Here is an 11,950-nt window from a genome sequence, read left to right as displayed (position 1 = left end):
TCTCTCTCTCTCTCTCTCCTCTCTGTCTCTGTCTGTCTGTCTCTGTGTCTCTTCTCTGTCTCTGTCTCTCTGTCTCTCTCTCCCACCGTGTGTCTCTCCCCTCTCTGTCTCTGTCTGTGTCTCTTCTCTGTTTCTGCCTCTCTGTCTCTGTCTCTTTCTCTGTGTGTGTGTGTGTGTGTGTGTGTGTGTGTGTGACTCCCACCCCATTTCTGGTATCTGGGTGATGTTCTGCTAGGGGCTTGTCTTGAGTGCCCAGTCTTGAGCAGGCTGGTGCTTTGAAGTTGGTCCACCAACTAATTTTGTAATCTTTTGTTGACTTTGCTGCTGAAGGGCTCTGGACCCATAGTTATTAAAAATGTCACTGAAGTATTTGTCTATTCAATTAAATTCAATATTCCCCCCACACCCAGCTTATAACAAAGCTGGGGGGAGGGGAGAGAAGAGGTCAGGCTCTCAATTTTTGTCTACCTCCAACACTTGCACAGAATGGACACTTAATAAGTGTTTGTTGAAGTTTATAAAATTAAAGTACTTGTTTATTGATATGTTAATGGAAGTCAGGAAACCATCTTTGATTTTGTCTGCCAAGGAAGGGGATTCCAGGTATGAGAATTTCCTCCACTATCTTCTCTGCCAGGATCCCTCTCACACTATAGTATCACCTAGTATCTACTGTACTTTCTTCATATTTGGGGGATTTTTTTGGAGGCCGAATTTGAACTTAGGTCCTCCCTACTCCAGGGTGGGTGCTCTATCCACTGTACCACCCAGCTGCCTCACTTTCTTCATATTTCTTAAAGGAATTTACAATCACATTTCCCCTCATTTTTCTCAATCCAGGAAAACCCCTTTATTCTGTGTTCTTTCCTCTCAGCAGAATATTCTAGTCCTAACGTCTGTTTTTGTCATCACCTAGGAGGCTGTAGTCAGAAGTTTAAGAAGAAAAACTTATTTTTGCTGCCTTAATTGTTTCCATCATTTTCTCTGTTCCCATTGTTGTGCTAAGCAATCACAAACTCCAGAGCCCAGTATTGTCTTTGCTGTGGGGCGCTGGAGACAATACTATTTGTCTGGGTGTGTATGAATCCTGGAGCACCTATTAGCTGCCAATTGTTTTATCTGGAGTTGCTTGTCTAAGGTTTAATCAAGGGATTTGTTCTCTAAAGTTTAGATTAAGTCAAAAGGCAGGAGACTAGTAGACCTAGAGCATTAGATGTGGTCTGGAGGCCACAGGCTCCCCACCCCTGAAGCCATTGGCTCCACCTAACCATACACTGTTGGTTCCATCCTTCTTAATGATTAGCTTATTAGGGGGCAGCCAGGTAGCTCATCGAGTAAGAGCACTGGCCCCAGTGTCGGGATGACCTGGGACCGAATCTGGGCTCAGACACTTAGCACCCACCCAGAAACACCTGTCTGTGTAACCTTGAGCTAGTTACTTAACCCCAATTGCTTAAAAAATAATTGGCTTATTAGCAACTTAATTTCAAACATCAGCACTAATTACAAGGAGTCTGTGACTTGGGAAAGGTTTTGTACATCTTGTGCTAAACTACTAATTCTCCTCCCAAGTCTTTGTTTTCAGAGTGAAGAGGGTTGAAAGGTGGGACTGGATTGTACTGTAGGCCTACCTCTATTATGCAGCTCTTGACTTAGTCTGTGGGCCAAATTCTAATTTTAATTCATAAAGTATACCACTATTCTAGTCACTCTAAGTTCTCATCAAATATTTTGTTTATTCGTTTTCATTGGCTTTTCCTAATATGTTCAGAATTAGTATAAATTACACTCTTCTAGTCCCAATTTTTTTTGTTTTGCATTATTTCAAATAGATCTCATCAGATTTCTTTGTATTCCTGATTCTTATTGTCTAAATTATATTTTAATATTTCATGACATTAATGTACCACAGTTTATTAAAACATTCCCCTTTTGTTGGCCATTTAGGATGCATTTCTATTTTTGCAATTACAAATTATGGCACTATGAAAATCTTTGAACAGATAGTTCCTTTGTTTTTTATTCTTATTTTTAATAAATTTATTATTTATTTGTGACTTTTAAAAAAATTTGAGTTCCAAATTCTCTCCCTCCCTTCAGTCCTTCCCCCACTCATTGAGAAGGCAAGCAATATGATATCAATTATACACGTGAAGTCACGAAGCATACATCTTTTTTTATTTTTGATAACTTTCAGCACATTTTCCTAATAGTGGCTTTAATAGCTCACTCATCATTATACCTTTTCATGTAATGTTGGATTTGGAAGGGATCTCAGAGGGCTTTGTGACAAAAGAAACAAACTAACAAATAAAAACTACCTCTATTAACATCCCCAACAAATGATATCCCAGTCCAGTGATTCTCATGTAATGGTTCTCAAACCCCTTGGAATTTATGACAATGGTCCAAGGGTGGACCATTTAATGGCTTGGAACTCCAAGAAGTTCACACTAAAAATTCTTTAATAATAAATGCCTTAAGCAATAAATAATTGCCCAATCGTATTATAAATATATTTTTCTTCAGTGACAACAAGTATGTGCGTGTTTGAAGCCTTACAGGTTCATTTCTGTAGTGATTAAAAAGTATCATGAGCTTTTTTTTTTTTAAGCAATTGGGGCTAAATAACTTGCTCAAGGTTACAGGGCCAGTTATTTCTGGGTGTGGTGCTAAGTATCTGAGCCACCTGGCCGCCCCTAAGCAATAGGGGTTAAGTAATTTGCTCAAGGTTACATGGCCAGGTGTTTCTGGGTGAATGCTAAGTGTCTGAGCCTGGATTGGATCCCCCAGGTCATCCGGAACTCGCTGTGCTACCTGGCCACCCCTATCATGAGCTTTTTTGAACAAAAGTCATTGTAGTTATAAGTACTTTGTGAATAAATCTAAGAGAATATTACATATTATATAAATTAATAACTAGTAAATTATATATTAAATTACTCTGGGGGTTCACATAACATTTTTTGTTATTGAAAGGGTGTTCAAGGAACAAAAAATGGTGGAAACCACTGTCCTGGCCTATTGCTTAAAGACCTCCAATTATTGAAGACTTCAAGTGAGTTCTGCCTCTGAAGGCAGCCCATTCTGCTTTTGGAAGTTTATAATTGTTAGTTTGGGGTTTGTTTGTTTGTTTGTTTTTTTACAAAGGGCCTAAAATTTCCTCGGCAACTTTTGTGGTTTGGAAGGATTTTATTTGGTTGGGAACAAATGGCACAGAGGGTACAAAGCACTCTTGAGGCTTAAGGTACTTGGAAGGACTTCGTGGTCATTGCCCTACTTAGCATCTCTCACTAACGTGTGCTTGCTTCTGCTTAGCTGGAGAGATGGAGAAGGAGCCTGGGCCCATCTGTGTATTCCCACTGACACTTCTTTTTCTTTTTTCCTTCCTTGCTTCTTTATTGGTTGGTGAAAGTGGAAAAAAAAAAGGAGAGTAGAATGGAGGTGAATGAAAAGAATCAGGAAAGGGGAATAAAGGGATGTTTCCAAATTTTTGCTGAAATTTTGTATTCTGAATGGTGAATGGGGAGAGCATGGCCTTTGTATCCAGTACCACTTTAAGGCTGAGTTCCTACATAGCAAGGGATAGCAATATGAGGTCCATGAACCTATATATGTGTGTATATGTGTATGTGTGTATAAATACATGTATCTGTATATATATGTATATATGTAGAATGCATATTTACACATGTTGATAACTGTATTTCAATATAGTTGGTTTCCTTTGTATTTTATTTTATGCATTTGAAAATGTTCTCCTGAGAAGTTCATAGGCTTCACCAAACTGTCAAAGGGATCCAGGATAAAAGGTTAGGAACCCCTCCTGGAGAGGTATTATAACTCTTTGAAGGTCACAAAGACAACCCAAATGCCGAAGAAAGTCTGTGCCATGAAAACAGTAAAGGGTGAATAAAGGCTTACCAAGGAAACAGTCTAAGACTTGGCAGTACCAAAGCATCTGCCCTTTTCTCTGTTACTGGAAAGAAACCTGATATTTCTGGGAGAGGCAGGCAGTTTGCAATTTTCTCCTCTAGGAGGGCACTCTTTGGGAGCCTAATGACTTATCACCCCAAAGTTGCTGTAACCCTCTCCTCTCTTCAGCTTCTTTTCGCCTTGGAGAGTTGCTATAATGCCCTTGGAATAGCCTTTCCTGACAGATCTTGTGGATGTATCCAGCAAAAGGATGTAGGAAAGGTAAAGGGAAGATGACTACATTAACTTTAGCATCAGTCCTCATGGCCTGGGTCCTACCTGCCTTTCTTAAAATGATTATTCCTCTGCTTAACAGCATTTGATGGCTCTCTTTATCAGTTTTTAAAATTGAAATTTTTATGAACTTAGCAATCAACAACAAACATTTCTCTGTGCAAGAACAAAAAAGAGGATTGTATTTGAAAGTAATAATTTTTAAAGTATTTGAAAATGAAGGGTAATAACAAAATTACCCTTTCTAATCACCTGAACTTACTTTCATTTTCTCCTATGTATTTTAAATATTTTCTTGATACTTTTCTCTTTCTTTTTTTGTATCTCTGTCATTCCCCATTAACTCACCCAACCTACACAGATATATACACATAATCCAAATCAAAATTCTCCCTTGTAACAAATAAGCACAATTAAATGGGTGAAGAAGGTGAGGGAAGGTTCGATACATGTCCTTGCCTGAAAATGGATGCTTTGATCTGCACTAGTCCATCATCTCTCTGCTAAGAGGTGAGTAACATGTTTCATCATAAGTCTTTTGATCATTGCACTCATTGTTCTCTAATTTCTAAAGGATAAAATCTCAATTCTTTAGCTTGACATTTAAGGTATCTGGCAAGTCCAACTGTTCCAATATCAACTCTCACTATTCCTTCCCACATATGTAATTCTACAGCCAAGTGGAATCACCCGATATCTCTTGTACATGTCCCACATTTTCCCACTCCTGAGACTTTGCTCACACTAATCTCTGTGCTCCTACTAATAATACCTTTTGAGATACTACTTTCCATTCAAAGCTCAGTTCAGTACTACCTCCTTTAGGAAACTTTTGCTGATTCCCTTCAGTTTGAAATCATATTTCTCCTTCAGACTTCAAAAGTTATTTAATATTACTAATTACTTAGTTCAGAAAAGCTCTGGTCTTTTCGTTAAGGATTGTTCAAAAGTCCTCTGTTTTTTTAAAGGCCCATTTTCTCTTTTTTCTCCTCCCCTGTGTGTGTGTGTGTGTGTGTGTGTGTGTGCACATACACATACATATGTGTATCGGTATATATACATATATTGTTAGTATTACTTGGCATTATTTTTATTATTACAAAAACTATAGAGCAAAAGAGTATAATATTTAATGCAGAATAATGAATTTTGGCAAACCTGTCCTATACTCTCCTGTTTCATGGAAACTCCGTAAGGGCAGACACAATTTCTTATTTACTTTACAAAAAAAAGTTAGGGGAAAGAAAAAGGCCTTTTTATAGCACCTACTATGTGCCAAGTACTGCGCTAAGCACTTTACACATATCTCCTTTGATCCTCACAAAAACCCTGTGAGATGTACTATTCTGTTATTCTGAATTGAACATAAAAAAGAGCATTTCCATACACATAGCAGAATGCAAAAAGAGGATTCTATGCGAAATTATGCATCTCCATTCCATTGTTTGATTTTTAAAATATGTATATACATGTGTAAATTCTATGCTTTCAAAACTGTCTTGTTTGTGCTTCTTCTGAACTTCCTTCTGTTCTCTTCTAGACATTTTTTTTAAATGTTGAAATGGCTCTCATTTTTGTGTGTGTGCACGTCATCACTGTTGCTAACTCCGCCTCTCCTTTTTATTCCCTGCCAGTTAACTAAGAAAAGGAAAAAATCCTTGTAACAAATAAGCAAGGTCAAGCAAAAGGAATTACTTAGTGACCAAATCCAAAAATGCACATCCCTATGTCTTATATCAATCACCTGCCTGTCAGGAAGTGGGCAACATGTTTCATCACAGGTCCTCCAGAGACGTGGTTTGGTCAGAGCTTTGATCAGAATCCTTGTATGGGGCGGCCAGGTGGCACAGTGAGTAAGAGTGCCGGCCCCAGCGTGGGGAGACCTGGGATCAGTTCTGGCCTCAGATACTTGGCACCCACACAAAAATAACTGGCTGTGTAACCTTGAGCAAGTTACTTAACCCCGATTGCATTAAAAAAAAAAAAAGAATCCTTGTATCTTTCAAAGTTGTTTTTCTTTACAATGGTGTTGTCTTTGTGGTTTCTGTTCACTTCATTCTACATCAGTTTATACTACCCAGGATTTTTTAAAAGCTTCTCTTGTCATTCTTATGTTGCGATAAGATTCCATTGCATCAATATATCATAATTTGTTCAGCTATTCTTCAATGATCTGAGAGGCAATATAACACACACATGCACGCGCACGCGCGCACACACACACACACATACACACACCCTTAGATTCTAGTTCTTTGCATTCTCTTCCCCCCATTTTAATTTTTCCCTTCAAAAGGAATTTGTTTTAGAAAATTTATTTTGCTTGTGATTATTCCCTCTTCAGTATTATCCTTTTTCTTAACTTCCCTTACCTATCCCCACTTGTTTCCCTGTTGAGTTGGATGTATTTATATACCAAACTGTTTCTGTGTGTATGTTCAACCTTCCTTTATCCATTTTATATGAGTGGGGGTCATCTAATGCTCACTCTTTTCTCCATGTCTCCATTGGACTCTGTGAAAACAATATTTAAAAAAAAAATAAAGCCTGGACACTATATTTTAAGAAATCACAAGTCAGGGCGGCCAGGTGGCTCAGCGAGTAAGAGCACCGGCTCCAGTGTCGGGATGACCTGGATCAAATCCAGGCTCAGATACTCAGCACCACACCCAGAAATAATAACTGGCCGTGTAACCTTGAGCAAGTTACTTAACCCCGGTTGCTTAAAAAAAAAAAAAAAGAAATCACAAGTGAAAAGTACCAAGATCTGTGAGGTACAGAGACCAAAGTAAAGATAGAAAGAATCCATTAATCACCTCCTAAGAGGAACCCTGCTTCTCGGAGAGGAAGAAGAACACTTTTCCTCATACTCACCCCTGTTATGAAAAGTAGCAAATTATACCCCCTTCTTCCTTCTTTCTACTTTACAGTTTGTCTTCTTTTATCCTCCCTCCTCTTCCTTCTCTTAAAACCCTTAGAACAGAAACAATCCATCTGTCCTCAAGATTTTTGTTTTCTCTTACCTTCCTTAATACTCTTTGAACATATTAAGTTTCTGAAGGGACACTTGTTTCTTCTCTCCCTATTAGAATGTGAACACTACGTCATCATCATTCAGCTCCTTTCAAATAAATTTAACTTTCTAGGTTTCTCTGGACCCTTTTTTTGTATTTCAATGTTCTTATTCTGCTCTGGTCTTTTCATAAGGATTGCTCAAAAATCTTCAATTTTTTTAAGGCTCATTTTTTTTCTCTCCCCTCCCACCCTATAGATGGTTACATTAGACACAAATATACATATATGTATATATACATATAATGGGGGACGGGATCCCAATAGGTTCAGCAGGAATTCTGATCTTATCTAAGACCTGAAAACCTGCAATAGAGCCTGGAAAGAATTCAAGGTCTCAGACTTAATTGAAGTGAGAGTTGTAGAAGTTTATTGTTACGCTTCCATGAGAAGCGGGCAAGAGTCCTTTAGGGGACCTGCCAGTGAGAGGGGTACATGCTTTTACCTTTAAAGGGTAGGGCTGCCATTGTCAGGGCTGACCAGACGGGAGGGGCCTCAGTGCATAGACAAAGGTCAGAGCTGACCGAGAGGAACATGTGAATAGATAGTTTAGATAAGATTTTGGGCCCTATTGAAGGAGACAAAAGGCAAGGACAAAGGAGGGTGTGGGCCAGCCCCCCCCCCAGAAGAAATGAAGAGATTAAGTAAGAACAAAAGGGGTCACAGGGTGTTGCCTAGGTGGAGTGTGGTATAGGGAGAAGGGGCAGTTCTCAAGGGTGGGAAAGGACAGATTGCAGTTACAATTGAACAGACTGGTTTTACAAGTTGGTTTCACAAATTGATCTAGACCCCAAGTACCCCATCACATATATGTAGAACCATACTATACATGCTTCTGTTTGTCAGCTCTTTGGAAGCAGGTAGCATCTTCCTTCATAGGTCCTCATCCACTCAAAGTTGTTCTTATAACAATATTGCTGTTACTGTGTACAACATTCTCTTGGTTCTCTACTACTCTTGGTTCCCTCTACTTGGTTCTCATCTACTCATTTCACTCTTCACTATTTCATGCAAGTCTTTCCATGTGTTTCTAAAATCTACAAGCTCATCATTTCTTATAGCACAGAAGTAGTCCATCACAATCAGATCCAATACTGAGCTTTGCAGGGTGAAATTATTCTAGGTTGTAAGCCTATATCTGTTGCCTTTTGGAATGTCATATTTCTAAATCTTCTCATGTTTCTTGGTTTTGTTTTGTTTTCAGTAGAATCTACTAGGCCTTGTGTGCTCCTGACTATAATTCTTTGATGCTTTAATTGTTTCTTTCTTTTCAGATGATTACTATATATTTCCTTTGCTGTGAGAGGTTGGATATTGGCTATGAAATTCCTGGGACTTTTCCTTTTGGGATTCCTCTGTGGAGGTGATCAGTGGATTCTTTCTATTTTTGCTTTGACCTCTGTATCTAATACATCTTGGCAGTTTTCATTTGTGAAAAATTCAGGCTTTTTATTTTTAATCATGGTTTTCACAGAGTCCAATGATGCTTAAATTATCTCTCCTTGACTTGTTTTCCAGGTCAATTGTTTTTATGTCAGATATCTTACATTATTTTCCTATTTTCCAGTCATTTTATTGTGTTCTAGTATTTTTTGCTGTCTCATGGAGTAACTGATTTCTGTTTAGTCTGTTTTGGTTTTCGGGGATTTCAATTCTTGGGTAAGGTTCACCACTTCCTCTTCTAAGCTCATTCTAATTCTCATTCTCATTCTTTTTTACAGAGATTTTTTTTTTAATCTCTTGCTTCATTTCTTCTAGGTAGTCATGTAATCCTTGTGGAAAATCAAATTTTTTTTCCCTTTGAGGGAAGATAGATTTGTAATAATGTTTTTTTAATTGGATGGTGTCTTATTTGGTTCATTCATCTATCTGGCTTTAGTTCCTGAATTACGGCTTCATTTCAGGGCCAGCATCTTATCTATTCCCCTACCATAATCTTAGATGGGATGGTCAACCCTGCTCTGGGTCCTTTAGGTTCTTTCAGTGATCTCTAGATTAAACACAATCTGAATTTTTGAGGTTCAGAGTGCTAGATCTCCAAGGTTCTCTCTGATATCTCACAAGTCAGTGTTAGACACTCAGAAACCTTCCACCTAGGCTGCCCTGGTCTGAGGGCTGCAGCCTGCATGCACAAGTTGATACACTGCATTGTTGAATACTGTTACTCCCTGCGGCTTTTGAGGTTCCCACCTTGGGGCTTTCTAACCACCCTGAAGCTTTCTAAGGAGAGTTCTCAACTTTTGCTCCCTACAGATACAGAATGTTATACACAGGCTATAGGTGTCCTTGGCAATATCTGGTTGAGCAGGAAGTTGACCCAAAACTTGTGGGAATAATTATACCTTAAGAAATGGCAAATAGGATATCTCCAGAAAAAGGTGTTTGTTATGACTGCCAAGAGGAACCCAAAAACTATGTGAACATAATTGTAAAAAACTTTTTATACAAATAAAGTTAGATTTAAATAACATTAATTGTTTATGGTTGAATTGAGTCAATGTAACAAAAATGAAAATTCTACCTAAATTAATCTACTTACTAAGTGCCAACCCAATTAAACTACCAAAAATATTTTTATTGAGCTAGAAAAAATAATAACAAAATGTATATGGAAGAGCAAAAGGTCATAAATATCAAAGAAATTTATGAAAAAAAACTGTAGGGGAAAGAAATGTAGTAGTACCAGATCTTAAACTGTACTATAAGGCAGTAATTATAAAAGCTATCTCATACTGGCTATGAAATACAATGGTGGATGAGTGAATAGAGTAGATATATAATACACAGTAGTCAATTACTATGTTTATCAAACTTGTGTTTGATAAATGCAAAGATCAAATGTTGGCCTTCTCTAATACAGGGTTGGAAATGAAGAAGGGAAGGAAAGAACTTGGAACTAAAAATGTAACATAAATAAATGATGGGGGCAGCTAGGTGGTGCAGTGAATAGAGCACCAGCCCTGGAGTCAGGAAGACCTGAGTTCAAATCCAGCTTCATTTCTAGCTGTCCAACCTTGGACAAGTCACTAAATTTCTGTCTGCTTCAGTTACTTCATTTGTAAAATAAGGATAATAATAGCACCTCCCTCCCAGGGTTTTTGTGAAGATCAAATGAGATAATGTTTGTAAAAATACTTAGCTCAATGCCTGGCACACAGTAGGCACTTAATAAATGCTTATTCCTGTCTTCCTTTTGTATATGGAAATGTTCTCATTTGTTGAGTCCTAACAAAAACTTTTAAAAAACCAATTCAATAAAAACAACTGATTCAGTGACTTCATCTGACTAATATATGCGACATTCTGCCTTTGTAACCCCTATTCCCTGCTTTCCCAAGAGGAGGAAGAGAGGTTACCTTTATGTTCTCTGGAACTGTCACTGGTGTTTGAATTTTGCTCCAGGTTCAGCTTTATTTGCATTGTTGGAGTTACTGTGTATGTTGTTCTTCTGGTTATTTTTATTTTACTCTGTATTTACTTATTAAGCATTAAGTATGTGCCAGGCACTTGGCTGAGCACTAGAAATACAAAGAAAGGCAGAAACAATCTCTGCTCTTAAGGAGTTCACAGTCTAATGGGGGAAACAACATGCAAATAGCTATGAAGAAATATGCCATATAAAGGATAAATTGGAAATAATCAACAGAAGAACGACACTACAATTAAGAGGGATCAAGAAAGGCTTCTGATAGAAGGTGGGATTTTAGCCAGGACTAGAAGGAAGCCAGAGTAAACAGCAGATGAACATGAGGAGGGAAAGCATTCCAGGCATGGAGGATGACCAGTGAAAATGCTCAGAATCAGGAGATGGACACTTGTGAGAGGAACAAGGAAGCCAGTGTCATTAGAGTGTATGTGGAGATGAATAAAGAATAAGAAGACTAGAAAGTTAGGAGGGGGTTAGGTTACAAAGAGATTTAGAAGTCAAACAGAGGATTTTGTATTTGATCCTGCAGTTAATAGGGAGCTACTGAAATTTACTGAGTAGGGGATGAGATGATTAGAACTACCCTTTAAGAAGATCAATTTGACTGCTGAATGAAGGATGAATGGGAGTGGGGAAAGATGAGGTAGAGAGACCAACCAGTAGGTTATTGCAATAATCCAAGAATGGGGAGATATGGGTCCACACCAGGATGATGGAGGTGTCATGAGGAGAGATGTTGGGAAGGTAGAATTGACAGGACTTGGTAACAAATTAGATATGTGGGATAAGAGATAATATGGAATCAAGGATGACACCTTGGGAAACCTGGGTGACAGAGTGGATGGTACTACTCTTGACTGTAATAGGAAAATCAGTGGGGAGAATTAGTGAGTGAACTTTTAAAGATGTTTGAGTTGTAGATATCTACAAGGCAACCAGTTTAAGATGTCCAGTAGATAGAGATACAAGACCAGAAGTCAGGAAAGAAGTTAGAGCAACATAAGTCAATTCAAGAATCATCAGCATAAAGATGGCAATTGAATCCGTTGGAGAGTGAAATAGTATGCAGCAAGAAGAGAAAAGGGCTCAGGTAAGAACCTTGGGGGACACCCATGGGTATTGATCATGTCCTGCATGAAGATCTAGCAAAGGAGACTGAGAAGAAATTATCGGACAAATGAGAGAACTAGGAGAGAATTGTGTTATGAAAACCTAGAGGGAAGAGAATATCAAGGGGAAGAT

At 38.3% G+C, this 11,950-nt stretch overlaps 1 protein-coding gene across 2 annotated transcripts in view; it reads left to right on the top strand.

Annotated features, from left to right (window-relative positions):
• Positions 1-11,950, top strand: part of LOC138173780 (solute carrier family 22 member 4-like) — an 84,389-nt gene that overhangs the window by 1,433 nt on the left and 71,006 nt on the right. The window lies entirely within an intron of this gene.

The sequence above is a fragment of the Petaurus breviceps genome, unplaced genomic scaffold (genome assembly GCF_028583685.1).
Source record: "Petaurus breviceps papuanus isolate PSGF00001 unplaced genomic scaffold, PetGlider_PUasm1.0 64, whole genome shotgun sequence".
Lineage (NCBI taxonomy): Eukaryota > Metazoa > Chordata > Mammalia > Diprotodontia > Petauridae > Petaurus > Petaurus breviceps.
Note: the sequence above shows the minus strand (reverse complement) of the source record. Positions and strands in the feature narration are given on the sequence as shown.